General features: G+C 37.8%; 1 protein-coding gene across 2 annotated transcripts in view; it reads right to left on the minus strand.

The window, feature by feature from the left end:
• The window catches only part of LOC111142108 (neuron navigator 3), a 387,056-nt gene that overhangs the window by 287,183 nt on the left and 86,500 nt on the right, over positions 1–13,373 (minus strand). The gene's annotated exons all lie outside the window — the stretch shown is intronic.

Here is a 13,373-nt window from a genome sequence, read left to right on the forward strand (position 1 = left end):
AATACAAGCCCATCAGTCTGCTGCGGTCGCTACTATGCCACTTTGTCACAAAGCAAAGGAAAACTGCTGACAGACTGAAACCACCACATTAGTCAGGCTCCCGACCACCAAGAGGGTATCAAGACTTTAGAAGCCACCACATTAACAGTCACCTTAAAAACCGCCCTATTTCATCCTGAAATTCTTTCATTTTTAAATGAGCCCCAATTGAGAGATCACTAAGGATACCATTTGCATCCCTTACAAATTATTGTACTGCATTAAATAAAATGGAGAAAAGGGTGGAAAAAAGAAAGCAAAAATACAGATTGCTCACTATATGATTTTATATTGTATCCGTATGCAAGTACAAGCAGAGAAAAACCAAAAATTCTAAACAGGCTGTTATTTTAAGTTCAAGCCCATAAACCAAATTTTACAGTCTGTTTCCTTATAAAACCTATTCCTATGATTGAAGTTGCTCCTCAAGAGGTATGTGAAATGTTGTGTGAAACATTCACCCAAAACGGATGACTCCGAAGTTAAACTTCTTACTAAGCACGAAGGCTGATCTGAGTTGATGTTCTTTAGCTCCTAAACCTTCCAAGAAGAAAGTTAAAGATAGAAAAGAAAAGATAAAAAATAAAAAGATAAAAGACAGATAAAGAAAGATAAAGTTAAATTGTGAAGGATTTCAGAGCGGAGAGGATAGAGCCTGGAGTCAGAAATTCTAGACTCCATTCCCAGTCCCAACACTTACTAGATGATCCAGAGTTTCCTCCTTTTTGATGCAAGGATCACATCCTGACCTACCCGGCCTCTCTACTAGGATTATTGTGAGGATTAATGGTATGAGAAAGCATTTGCAAAAGCACAATGTGTTACACATTATAAGGCATCATTATTATAATCAATAACATGTTATCCATGAATTATATTCGAAACCATATTCCCCCAAAACAAACATACCATTATTTCAAAGAATTTTGCCCATGCATAGTAAGAGGGACTACTCTTTGTTTTTTAATTGCATTAATGACATGCAGAAACTAATTTGTTTCCATAAAATAAACTTATGTTGAATTTCTTCCCTGTTCATTAATGAGGTATTATCTAGTCTGTTCCAAGAAAAGTTATAATACTTTAGCCCTCTATTTGACAATTGTGCAACTACTCCTCAAGTTTTATGAAGACTTGACCCAGCCAGGAATGCACTTCCAACTTCTTCAGGACTGCTAGTTCCCCCACAGCCAACTCTTGTCAGGGAACTTACTGCATTCAAGCTGCCGTTTGGCAAAATTTGTGCTCTACCTTCCATAGCATAGAATATTCTCTAGCAAGCACACAGGGACTTCTTTCCTTACATGTAAAGTGGGGACATGCAGACTAGTTCTCAACAACGGAATGTGAGCTGGAGTGATAGGCTTCTTCTCCAAGCTTCAACCATACAATACTCCTTACCTTATTTTCCATCTCTTTTCTCCTCAGGTTGGCTAGAAACCCGAACTAAGCAGGATGTAGAAGCTGCCTAATGAAAATGGCAGAGCTTTCATCAGTCTGAGTTTCTGTGTAAGTCCACAAAACAGAACATCCCAACGCTGGGGCTCCTGGGTGGCTCAGTGGTTTAAGCCTCTGCCTTCAGCTCAGATCATGGTCTTGGGGTCCTGGGATCAAGCCCCACATCAGGCTCTCTGCTCAGCAGGGAGCCTGCTTCTCCCTCTCTCTCTGCCTGCCTCTCTGACTACTTGTGATCTCTCTCTGTCAAATAAATAAATAAAATCTTTAAAAGAAATCCCAGCTCTACACACCAAAACCAGGAAACCCTTGGTCTGTATGTACATGACAAATTAACAGCTATTGTGTAGAACCACTGAAATCTAGGTGTTTATTACAGACTAGTGTTAATTTAATTACCTTCTCCTTGTAGCCAAAGACTCTTTGAAGAACACCTTCCTGGGGCGCCTGGGTGGCTCAGTGAGTTAAACCTCTGCCTTCGGCTCAGGTCATGATCTCAGGGTCCTGGGATGGAGTCCCATATCGGGCTCTCTGCTCAGCAGGGAGCCTGCTTTCCCCTCTCTCTCTCTCTGCCTGCCTCTCTGCTTACTTGTGATTTCTCTCTGTCAAATAAATAAATAAAATCTTTAAAAATTAAAAAAAAAAAAAAAAGAACACCTTCCTTATGTCCAAGAATTCAACTGTGTGTCCAACAGAGGGCTAACTTCCACTCCCAATATTTCTATTTCCCTTCCAGATGCCATTGCCCTGGACCCACAAACCTTACCAAGGACTTTCTCTTCATTCGTGATTATCTTTCATTAATTGACTGAATGTGCATTCTTTGAGCATGAGCTTGTCATCACTAGGAACTCCTCTCTCCTCTCTCAGAAGCTCTGAGCTTGGACCCCCAGCAGCTCTATGCAGTTTGTTACTACCGGTCCTGGGGTGTGGGGTGTGGGCACAGGTTGTCAAATTTCCATATCTGGGATCTTTGAAACTTGGTATAATATTTTGGGTGTTTTTTTCAACAATGATGAAAACATGACTAAGTATTAAACATCTGACATTTGGGTATTAAATTAAATTTGATGGCTTAAAATTCTGTAAAAATATGTTTTTTAAAAATTCAGAATCTTCACTCTCATAATCAAGTTGATAGAATTCTGCAATGATAGAGAATGTATTTTTTAATTTCTCAAATTGGATTTACGTTTTGCCATATACTCCTGCGACATTCCTTTACTCTCTATTTTAGGTGGATCTATATGCAAAGAAAATATCATTTATAATATTAATTATGGTATTTAAAATGAAAATTAAATATCCAATAATAGGGAGATTATTATTAAATATGATTTATTCACACTATAAAATATTGAGTAGGCATAAAAAATGGAGATTATGGTCCTTGTATAGTAAAATGAAAAAGTAGGATGCAACAAAGTAGAAAATAAAACAATCTTGAGATGTGCGTATAAAAAATATTAGAATTAAAAACAGGTTATACTAGTATTTGGAATGAGAGTGATTAATTTTACAGATTTTTTTAATATTTTAATTTTATATATAAGTATATATTATTTAAATTATATTTATGTGATTTATATTTAATTTTATATTTTAAAATTCTGTTTAATTATATTTCACATATAATTAAAATTGATTTCAAAACATTACCTCACAGGTATTCCAAGAAAATCCGTGAGAATACTATGAGAGAAAGTTGGTTTTCTAAGGGGAAATAAAAGATGCAGTGTGACTTTGAATTTACATCAACAGTATGAACTCTCATTATTTATTATCATTCCCACAGAGAGAGCCACAAGTTAACAAGAGGGTTTTGGACCACACATAGGCTGAGGAACGTATGTCAAGCTGACAAGAGTAAAGCCAACTCTGGACAAAGGTAGGGGCCAAAGCTTGCACACGGCCTGCAAGGGCAAAGTACTTGGGAGTGGCCCCTTGAGGTCCAGAAAGTCAGACCAATACTTTCGAAGGGTAACAACAGAGAGCAGGCACATGGGAACTGCAAAAGTCAGAATAAACATGATGAGAGATTCTCCCAGAAGGAGCAGAGCAGAAGTAGGTGAATAACTAAAAGATCAAGGGATCAGAGGAGAAGTAGGATGTTCACAGGAGCCCAGTGAAACAGAAAAACAATTAGAAGATCAAATGCAAAGCAGTGGTCACAGCTCAGAGATTTTCAAACACAGAGGCAGTCAACTATCCCAGAGCTGCTACTCTGGCATCTTCGGGGAGAGCAGGTAATTGGAACTGATGGCTGAATTAAGGAATCTCTTCAGGGTTGGCAGAGGCAGCAGCTTCCTTTAAGCAAATGACCAGAAACTCCTGCCCTTCAAATTCACTGACACAAAGATTCAGAGATACAGCTTTGATCTAATTGCACAGTTCCCATGAAGTCACGATGGGCACCTCACCCCAGTATGGGACTTAACGCTATGTGCCGGCACTTTACGGGAATTATATCATTTATCCTCCAAAGGACCCTATGACATGGGCATTGCTATATTCATGTTCCACAGGAGACAACTGAAGATCAAAGCAGTTTACCAGCTTGCCCAAAGTCAATAAAGAGTTAGTCAAAGAGCCGGGCTGAAAATTGATTCTCTCTAATACCCATACATTTTCAACATTACCACACTATCTTCCTGTTGGTATAAACATTAAAAAAGGGTGACTTTGCATTTTTCAAGGTGTTTGTCCTTGGGATGCCCTTTATATGCCCATAAAATAACTGCTTTCCCCAAGAATATGTCACTTGAACCCTATGTTTTCTAGTAGATTTTTCATCTTTTCACATTAGAAGGCTCAAATGATAACTTCAAGGTAAAGGGATTTAGCTATGAGAAAAAAACACAAATTGTTAGACAAGACTTCTCAAGTCAGTCCCAAGCTGCAGCTGTTAAAAACAGCATTGTTTTTTGGTTATAATATATTTGGGTTAATGACAGGCACAATTTGTTGGTTACCCCAGGCTGCCAGTCTCTCTGACTGTGGAAGGATACCTAATTCTGAGCTGTCGAATTATAAAGGGCACCACTGCCCCATGGCTACAGTTCTCCAACTGTTCTGTGGATAAGAAAGATGAAATGTGGGTCTTCATCGCTATGACTCCAGCAACTATTTGCAGTTGGTATTAATTTAGCAGAAGAACATTAACTAAACTAAACATTTACTAAACTAAAATTCTGAATCATAATTTGAATAAAAATTAACATTGATAGGACTCCATTTCTTAAAGATACATGTCCTCAGTTACTAGATGTATAATGACCAAAAACAAAACAAAACAAGACACACAGGCACACACACACACCAAAAAACAAAACCCTCACATCTTTTCTCAAAGCAGTCTAAATTGAAGGTTAAGTCTTTGTCAAAATGTCTATTGAATATTTCACATAACCCAACCCTTAAATTTCAGCTTCTTCACTGGCAGTTGACTCTTGAGACTGGGTGTCCTTTTCATGTTTTTATAATGAGATCTCTAGAAAGCCATTTTTTTTCTAACTAAAATTCTCTACTCAGAACTACCTAGAGCGCTCCATTCCCTTTATTGACAAGGGCATGAGCAGATAACCCAAAGAACCAGAATGGTGACTTTTGAAGGTCTTATACTTTTCCTATTCATAAGAAAAAATGGTCACTAATGTCATTTCATTTTCTGATCATCTTTTCTCTCCCAAGACAAGTAGCATCCAAGCATAATTTTTTTTAAAGATTTATTTTTATTTATTTGACAGAGAGAGAGAAAGAGATCACAAGTAGGCAAAGAGGGAGGCAGAGAGACAGAGAGGGGGAGAAGCAGGCTCCCCACTGAGCAGAAAGCCTGATGCGGGGCTCGATCCCAGGACCCTGAGACCACGACCTGAGCCGAAGACAGAGGCTTAACCCACTGAGCCACCCAGGTTACCCCCAAGCATAATTTTTTTTTAAATATAACATTTTGTGAACAAACATTGATGGCTAACATTTGGATTTATGGTCACAAATCAATTCCAAAATGATGACAACTATTTGGCGATACGAGCTGAGTGTTTTAGTACTGGGGCATAAAAGGTAGTTCAAACATTTGTATTTGTCTTTCAGCAAGTTCTAATTTTCACAATACAGCTGCCCCTTGAACAACATGGGTTTGAACTGTGCGGATCCACTTACACACAGATTTTTTGCAGTAAATACAGTATAGTACTATAAATGTATTTGCTCTTCTTTATGATTTTTTTTTTTAGAATTAAGATTTTATTTATCTATTTTAGAGAGAGAGAGCATACACAAGCAGGGGAGAGGGGTAGGAGAGGTGGAGAGAGAATCTCAAGCTGACTCCACACTAAGTGCAGAGCCCGACACAGGCTCCATCTCAAGTCCCGAGATCATGACCTGAGCTGAAACCAAGAATTGGATGCCTAACCAACTGAGCCACCCAGGCTTGTTATTATTATAATAATGGATAATAACATTATTATTGTTGTTGTTATTTTCTTAATAACATTTTTCTCTAGCTTACTTTATTGTTAAAATACAGTATATCATTCTTATAATATGGAAAATATGGGTTCATCAACTATTGTGACAAAAGGCCACCAGACAATCAAAGCTCAATTAGGTTTTTATATTGAATAAACAGTGGCCCTCTGAAAGCCAGAATTCTGTTGATCTGAAAAATTTAAGCAAAAGGAGTATAATTGACACTAAGCACAGTATATATGCAAATTGTCTTGATGAAAACATGTCTATTCTTATAAGAAAACAGATGTTTGTTAAATTAACATGATTATTTTGCCCTGAAATACATAACAATGTTCTTCAGTGGTTGCTAGGTAACTTATTTTAGTTTAAAAAATAAGCTAAATTACAGACTTTAGAACTTTTTTTTAAGATTTTTATTTATTTATTTGACAGAGAGAGATCACAAGTAGGCCGAGAGACAGGCAGAGAGAGAGGAAGGGAAGCGGGCTCCCTGCTGAGCAGAGAGCCCAATGCAGGGCTCGATCCCAGGACCCCGGGATCATGACCTGAGCCGAAGGCAGAGGCTTAACCCACTGAGCCACCCAGGCGCCCCCAAACTTTAGAGCATTTTTCTTAATTATATATTTTCATAAAGCAGGGGATTTTAAAAAGTAAGGCAGAAAGTCATGACTTAATTTGACATGATACAGTCCTTGCTATCCCCACTTCCACTTAAGCAGAATTGCAATAATGCTGTGTGAGCATTTTCATAAGATAAGCTTGACCTTGATAGATGAAGTCTCCTTTTCTACCTATACCCCAAAAGTTGAAGTCTAATTTAACAATATTTATGTAAGCCTTCTGGTATGAAAGTTCTAAATAGACTAACTTGGGGTGCCTGGGTGGCTCCGTCAGCTAAGCATCCGACTTGATTTCAGCTCAGGTCATGATCTCAGGGTCATGAGATTGAGCCCTGCATTGGGCTCCATATGGGGTATATGGTTGAGATTCTCTCTCCCCCTCTGCCTCTGCCTCCCTACCTTGTATGTGCACTCCCTCTCTCTAAAATAAAATAAAATGAAATAAATAGACTAATTCATCTATGTTTCCTTCATTTGGTTTGAACAATGTCTCAATTCATGTGGCTTCCTGGTTAAGACTTAGCAGGGCAAGAAATCTTTTACTACACTTTGACTCTCATCCCAGACTAATCCATGATTAAGAACCTTTTCTCCATGCACCCATTTCTTTTTGCCATTGACACCAAATATTTGTTCTGATTGTTCTCTTTCTCTGATAGTCATACTTCATTCCAAACCAAAGTTTCTATCCCTAGTTCAATCACTAAGATTCCCCTTCTTCCCCTATGTTATTGTCTTTGAAAATACCCTTTTTTCTTACAGTCCCCTTAAGCCAGTTCTCTGACTCATTCTTTCGCCTTGCTTGAATAAATCACCTGGCCAATTGTTTATGTTTTCTTTGGTAGCTCATAATAATGGTCACAGTTGTCACTTTTCTCATGATGGTATGGAATCTACTTGTCTCTCCTTGAATTGAGACTGGCCATCTGACTTGCTTTGTTCAATGTGATTTTGGCAACATGATATAGGCACACTGTACAGAAAGATATAAATGATATAGAAAGGCACACTGTACAATGGGTCTTGCCTATTTGCAACCCTTAAACTCCGAGCTGCCATGTGAATAATCCTGGAGAATTCGAGGAAAGACCATGTGGCAAGAAGCCCCAGTTGCCCCAGCTGTATCCAATGAAGCCATCATACACCAGCTTGCCGAGAGCCATACAACCCTTAGAAACAGTCACCTGGCTGTCTGGCAGCTGACCCCAAACATGAAAGCACCAGGAGCAGAGATAACTGCCCTGATAAGGCCAGCCCAATCATCAATCCACGAAGTTGTGACTCCGTAAACAGTTGTTATCTTAAGATAGGGAGTTTGGAGTCTGTTGGTTTTTTTTTTTTTTTTTAATATATTTATTTATTTGACAGCAGGAGGGATTATAATTAGGAAGAGAGGCAGACAGAGAGAGGGGGAAAGCAGGCTCCCCGCTGGGCAGGAAGCCCCATATGGGGCTCGATCCCAGGACCCTGAGATCATGACCTGAGCTAAAGGCAGAGGCTTAACCCACTGAGCCACCCAGGTGCCCTGAGTCTGTTGGTTTTGTAGCAAAACCTACCTAATATATTTTCTAGTAACTCAACTTAGATGTGGATGTGCTAACAGAATCAGTAGCTAATAGCTGTGGACTAGCCAGCATAAAAGCTTTCTATAATACAGATTATAACCACACTCAGCCAAATGGTTTCTGTTTATAGATCAGTGGCTATAAGCAAGCTAATATGGTTCCTCAAAGAAAATAGCCTCGACCATGAAAGCTTGTCCAAAGGAAGGGTCACAAAGTGGTGTTTAATATGTTTCATTTAGGAAGAACTCTAATAATGAAAGTAGAAGGAATCCCTAGGGTCCAGGGAAAAGGGAGAAATATCACAACTGACCATTCCATATGGAAGGACAGATGCCAGAATATTGCTCTTCAGGAATAAAGTGCTAATGCTTGATTTTGATTAGTTCAATCTGTGCTTTATATAGTTTATTGATCCTCCTGCCTAAAAATAATGCTGTTGACCATCTATAGATGAATGGAAGTTCTACAAAACGCCATTCCATGCTTTCTACCTTAAAGAATAGAAACTATCAATTAAAAGGATCCATTTGACCACTGCCTTTATTTTTATTTTATTTATTCAACTTCCTTTTTATTAAAGTAGGCTCCACACCCAACATGGGGCTTGAACTCATAGCCCTGAGATCAAGAGGCACATGCTCTACCTACTGAGCCAGCCCTTAGATGCAAAAAGTCACTGTACTGAGTCAGGATCCAGTCAGGAAAATGGAACCCACTCCTGATGTTTTACATAGAAGGAACTAAATTTGTGGCCACTGATGACAAAAACAATGGAACAATCAGGAATTCGAGGTGAAGCAGGGAATGTTTCCCCAAGGTGTTAGCAAGAGCAGAAGGCCACAATGACTTCTGCAGCAGGAGGGAAAATAAGTGTGGTATTCTGAATCCTTGAAGGAAGATTTAAGTGATGGAAACTAGAGCTGGCTGGATAGGAGACCACAGAAGGGGGGATACACCCATTGCATAAAATGCCAACCTACCACCCAAGAACAATCACTGATTAAAATACTTCCTGATACAACAGAAAAAAAGGTGGAAGGTAGATTTTGTACTTTTTGTGCTTTTGCGGAAATATACACTAAAATGCATGGAAAACCTGCCTTCCTTCTCTTTCAACCAATGCCTGATCTTCTTTACTCTGTTTCTAATATAATCTCTACACCATGAGCTCCTCTCCAGGTGGGATTTTAATCATTTCTTCTTCCTTGCTTCTGGGCCTTTCAGTTGAAAGGGCTAGACTCCCACAAGGTGCAATCAGAAAGGGGCTTTAGTCTTTCTCTTCATAACAGTCCTCTGGATTTGCTCTGTCCTTTTCTCTAAATGAAATACTGGATCAGTTATATTTTCCTCATGATTTTCAAATAATAAATATTTCTTTATTTCCTACATTAAGAAAACTTGTGCAATCAACGACATCTATAAATCTAGTCTAGCTTTGGGACATTGCCTTCACTGGTCCGTCTGCTCATAACGGCCTTCCATGGGTAAACTGTCCACATAACCATTTCATTCATCTCTGTGCTCAAATAGGACAACTTCAGAGACGCCGTCGTTAAATTCCGTGATAGAATACTTTCCCTACTGCAATTCTATCACTAAGTCCACATGTTGCTTTTTAACTTGTCTCCCAATTCCCCCCATTCCCTCAATTAGAGAAGCTTCCTGTCATTCATCACTCTGTCTTGTTCACTGCTGTATCTCCAGTGGCATGGACAAGGTTTAGCTCATAGGAATAAATACTGATGGGATAAATAAATGTCAATGGGGTAAAATGAATGAATGAAGAATGCATGACACCACAGAGTACATACAGTAAGTATCTTACCAATCTCACAACATTTTTGTTGCTACAGCTCTACTAGAGAAGATAATATTGCAGTCAATTTAATTATTGCTTGGAGATAAAGTAATTACCTCCAAAGATCATAGAAAATTTACCCTCCTGATCCTGACAAATTTTTGCAGATAAAAAATGGCAATAGTTACATTAAAAGACACAAAGAATACACTATTTAGTTGAATTACTTGATTCTGGCTGGAAGACCTTTTCTTTCTTTAAACATGAAGAGACCCAGTGGGAAATGCCTGGCTTGCATGTCCGTTTTTGTCAAACGTTCAACAGTAACTGATAATCTCTACATCTGTTATTTATTTGACAGCTCTCCAGAGGGCCATACAAGTGGAAATTTCAGAGAAGCCCTAAACAAATTCTGTAGCTCTATACAATGCTAGGAAGAATTTGTAACTGTTATAGATGTGTTAGGTTTAATTCAATCATTCACACAAACAGCAGTTTAGTGCTACATTCTTCTTCTTAAAGTATGTAATGTGAAATGCTGTGATGTGTCCACTATTGCATTTAAAAATAAAAATTAATTACACATTGAAATTAAGCCACTCAGCTCAGGGAGGAGGTAAAAGTCAATGAAAACTTGCAGCTGGTCAGGAAGTAAATCCAGGGTGGAGAGATTTTTGCAGAGCTCAGGAAGACAGGAGGATTGTAAGGCATGAAGGAAGACATTAAGATTTTGTTATGATGTTTTCAAGATTGTTTCAACTTGAATGAAGAAGATGCAACCTATCTCCCTAAACTTACATTACATAACTAAACTCAATGATCTCAGAAATTAATGAGCTGCATTTGGCGTGGATTTTTAAAAGCCATTAAATGATCTCTTCTGTAAATAATATGTATGCTGTAACACATGCATTATGGATAAAAATGGAAAACACTGAGACCATAAAATAAAGATAAAACATTTATGCATTTGTTTGCATGGTAACGGGTTTTCATTAATAGTTTCGAGTTAAAAATGTCTGTTTTATGAATGTGAACAGATATCTGAAAATAGCTCTTTACAAGCAATTCATTTTAGTCCACAATGGATGAGGCGAAACCCTATGGACTGTCACTCTATGTTCATGCAAAGAGGGGGGCGGCGAGGGGGGGAAGCAAGACATACAGGTTATCCCACCAGGCACTAACTAATCCTTTGAGGAAATTTAATCCATGCCTGTGACCATAATTTATTTTAATGGAATCCCTGAACAAGAAGTTGTCTTTCCAGTATAATTTTTAGATCAAAGCAAAATCATTTATCTTGCAATTTCATGACAGAAGAACATCTGCAGTAAAACACTAGAGAGCACTCCTCACTAAGGTATCAAAGTAACTGCTAAACTCCAAGGCCCAGCGGAAGTACAAGCAGTATAAGTCATCTGTGTACCTCTAAAAACATCTTACACCTTCTCAACTGATTGACTGATTAACTGCTTGATGAGTGAATAAATGATTAAAGCCCTCCATAGAATCAAAGGCATGATCTTTTTATATGTCAAGAAGACCAAGAAGTATTAGCCTATGGAACAGATTGTTGGATGATTCTCTCTTGAAGCAGTTTAAAAAGTTGGCATAGATACAAAATATAAAAATTATGGGAAGCATTAACCAGCTAAACATCTGCTGAAATTTTCATTCAATTAAAAGCAGAGCATCATAAAACCTCAACTTGGCTTCCTTAACATGTCATGGCTCGGAGGTGAAGGGGGACTTCTGCTCTGGATATGATTAAGAATCACAAAGAATTAAGAAAAAAAAAAGTCAAAATTCAATGACTCTATATTGTACACTGGGCACAGTGCTTAAAAAAAGGTATGTGAGAAATCCAAGATCCCCATCAGACTGAAAATGTATACGTACAATCAACAGAAAAGAAGAAGAGGCACGTCACTAAGGAAACAAAAACTTTCAAAATCCTCCATAAAAAGATGAAGCCCAGTATAAGTATTGTTTAAACACTGTAATTAGTTACATTCTAAAGACAGAACTTAAGTGAGAGTAGATAAAAACACTCAACTCCTGTTTTCCTTCCAGCCTCTCTACCAAGAATGGTATATATATATATATATATATAGAGAGAGAGAGAGAGAGAGAGAGAGAGAGAGAGTCCAATTTGACCTCCCTAGGTCAAACTATCCTGAAAACTTAAAAAAAAAAAAATCAACGAAACAGAGTAAATACATTGCATATCAAACTCTTAGAATAACGCCTGTACATGGTTATATACTAGTCAAGTGTGTTACCTATGACCATCATCACAATCTTCATTATTATTATAAGATGTATTAAACTTAGAGTGGTTTACTGAGTGGAATAAATGTTACAGTAACTATTTAGAATTTTCTACCCATAACACACACACCACTGTAAGTTGGCTACTATTGGAATACACATTTGAACTCTCCTTTTGTTTCTTCCTTCCTTTAGTTTAGCTAAATGGCTCTCCTCTGAATATAAGAACGTCTATGTTTATGATATATGAAGTAAAAGTGTATGTATATGTGACACATAACCATATACAACATGTTTTGGTGCCAATTATGCAATGTTAAGCGTTTTTCCCTTCACTATGCACATTTTTTCATGTCACAATGGACGTAAGAAATTCTACCAAACAAGAGGGACTCAAATATTACGGGGAATCTGGAAATAGCATCATTAAGGGTCACCGAAACAACTGAAGATCAGAGAAACTCCAGAAAAAGTTTTCTAGATACTTTAAACATGCTTAAATCCTCAAGTACACATTACTGATTTTCCAGAGTTCTTAAAAAAAAAATACATTTTAAAGCAGTATAGAGATAACAACAACAACAACACACCTTTAATAAATAGAGACTGATCCAATTTTCAAAACTGGGAAAAATGTGTATTTACAGATCACTAGCTTGATGTGGACTTAGGGAAAAATTCTAGTGAGACATACTGAGCAATTGATTTGTGAGCACTTAGAAATTAAAAGATATACCTAGCAATCAGATTTTGTTTACTAGGAACAAGTCAATTCAAATTAGTATTATATCATTGCAATTGGATTATTATTTATTGGCTTATAGACACATCACTCCATTCCCTGCCTCCATGGGTACACTGTCTTTTCCTTGTGTGCTTGTATCCAAATTTCCCTCTTCTCAAAAGGACATAGGTCATTAAATTAGGGCTGACTAATAATCCCGTATGGATTAGGCCTCCATAATCCAGTATGATATCATCCTAACTTGACTACACTGACAAAGATCCTATTTCAAAACAAGGTCACATTCATGGGTACCATAGGTTAGGATTCCAACATACCTTTTCAGGAGACACAACTTAATCCCCAATAGTACTATATTCAAGGCATTTTATATGATGTTGCTTCAATGGTTTCCATAAACTCAA

The sequence above is a fragment of the Enhydra lutris genome, unplaced genomic scaffold, assembly GCF_002288905.1.
Source record: "Enhydra lutris kenyoni isolate GAN:26980312 unplaced genomic scaffold, ASM228890v2 scaffoldscaffold7, whole genome shotgun sequence".
NCBI lineage: Eukaryota > Metazoa > Chordata > Mammalia > Carnivora > Mustelidae > Enhydra > Enhydra lutris.